At 45.7% G+C, this 2,381-nt stretch overlaps 1 pseudogene; it reads right to left on the minus strand.

Moving 5' to 3' along the window:
* Positions 1-306: 306 nt before the first annotated feature.
* On the minus strand, positions 307-878 carry LOC103584258 (annotated as a pseudogene).
* Between the last annotated feature and the right edge of the window lie 1,503 nt (positions 879-2,381).

Raw genomic sequence — 2,381 nt, forward strand, 5'->3', positions numbered from 1 at the left:
CGTCTCTTCTCTTCTCAAAAATTCCAGTGGCTTTCCATCCTAGAACAACAGCCAAAGTTCTTATAATGGCTGCATGATCTGCCCAGCACCCCCAGCTAGGATCCTCCTAACCTCCCATTGAACAATTTCACCCCATCCCCATCTCCCTCCAGCCACACTGGCCTTGGTGTTATGGAACACACCAAGCATTCCTCAGCCTCAAGACTTCTGTATTTCCTATCTCTAGAACGTTCTTGCCTCCCACCCCTCCCCCAGAACTTCCTATTTCCCTCCTCTGTTTTATTTTTCTCATGGTTATCACCTGACCATGTGCGCGTGCGTTCCAGATTCGGCAGACCCAGGGTGAGCGGGCCCTGCATCCACAGGAAGGTGTTGGGCCTCTTGGTGGTGAAGCGTGGCTTGTTTTGGCGAGCCGGACCCGGTTGGAACTTGATCTTGGAGTCGTGGAACTACTTGACCACCAGCCGGCGCCGCTTGCCGCCCGTGATCTCCTCCACACTTGTGATCTGGATGCAGCAGGCCCTGGCGCGGTGCCGGACGCCCATATCGCCACATCGCTGGGTGACGGCGCCGGCAATGGTCAGGTCAGGGTATTCCCCATATGTGCTGCTGTGGGTGCCGCTGCGGGAGTCGTAGGGCAGGCAGATACCGAAGTTCACCAGCAGAGGGGACTTCTCGAACACCTATCCACAGTAGACAGTTTTCCCTGAAGATTCTTCATCTTCTTTAGCTGAGATACAAAGTACCAGAAGCGAGACTTGACGACGACTTGATCAGGAGCAAAGATTAACATGTGGTAGACCTGCGGCCTGTAGCATTTGGGCAGATGGGGGGCCCACACCTCGTACTGTGTGCCCAAGGCCTTCGTGGCGCTCCCTCTGCATTGGCCGCCTGCCACCAAAAGCTATACTTTCAACTTTTTTAGTCTCCCCCTTCTTCCCTTTCCTTCTTTCTGCCTCCCCACCCCCTACATTTAAGCACCTTGAGAAAATGGGATTCACTTCTATATATATTCAGTAAATCCTGGTTGAGTGAATGAAATGGATCTCTTTTAGTTGATGACATAATAAACATTGATCTAATTTCTCCAATAATAATAATTAGCACTTACTGTGTTCTTAGTTTGTGCTAGGCAAAGTTCTAAACACTTTCCATGTCGGGGTCACAACCACCACATAGGTTGATTTCATGCCATCAACCCCACTGTGCAGATTAGAACACTGGGATGAGAACACTGAGGTGCAGAGGGATTAAGTCACTTGCCCACAGTCACACAGCTGGTGAGTAGTAGAGCTGGAATTTGAAATCACTTTCAATTTGAATTTGACTCTGGAGTCTGAATTTCAGGACACTTTACCATTAGTCCAGTGTAACAGACATAGGTTTTTATTTGATTTTCTCAGTTCCTCTTCCCTGAAACTCTAACTTGGTCTCCAAGATAAATAACTCGCCTTCCTTATATTTCCTGCTCTGGTGCATCAATCTGTCACCATGAACTCACTCTCTCCTTTCCTACATTTCTTATTTCTGAGCTTTAATATAGAGCCTAAAATTTTTTGCCTCTAGAATTGGCAAATGGGAATGTTTTTGAAGGGTTTTTCTTATATTCTTGTTACTGCCAAATTTGTGAGTAGGTAGAGTCACAATTAGTTTTTACAGTTTGACTGTATGGGTGATACAAAATACCCCTCTGGTGGGAACTGGACTGTATTTCAGCAAAAAGTGTCAAACTGGTAGAGCTCTGCTGCTTGTTTAGGTAACTTCCATTCTTGTTAAGCACCAGGTGATCAGGGGTTATTAAATATTTGCATTACATTCCCTGGAAGAAGCATTACATTCCGTGGAAGAAACATCATATTAGTTCGGGTTTACCAAAGATTAGGACACGAAGAGAATGGGATGGAAGACAATGACCTTTTGCTTACAGCCTGGCTTGAGGGAGGCTGCAGACACCCTGTAGTCACTGTGAATGTTTTTGATACTTACAAAGGGCAGCACTGCTGTGAGAAAATTGATGCTCCATTACCTCTAAGACCATAAGAACCCCATTACCTAGTACAGTACTGACACAAAGGTATCCACACCAGGTGCTTAACAAACTTGTTGTACAAGTGAATAAGTAAATAAATTTCTAATAGGGAATGGAAGAGTTCTGAGAGCAAATTCCCTTGATTTCCCAACTTGATCAGGGACCGCTACCTGATCCTCTATGTGTGATTGTATATGTTGTGCACTGCAAAATGTCAGGAAGTGCCATTCATAAAAATTAAGATGCAGGCTGGCTGGTTAGCTCAATTGGTTAGAGTGCAGCATTATAACACCAAGGTCATGGGTTCAGATCCCCCTACCAGCCAGATGCCAAAAAAAAAAAAGGAAAATTG

The sequence above is a fragment of the Galeopterus variegatus genome, unplaced genomic scaffold (genome assembly GCF_000696425.1).
Source record: "Galeopterus variegatus unplaced genomic scaffold, G_variegatus-3.0.2 Scaffold48243, whole genome shotgun sequence".
Classification (NCBI taxonomy): Eukaryota; Metazoa; Chordata; class Mammalia; order Dermoptera; family Cynocephalidae; genus Galeopterus; species Galeopterus variegatus.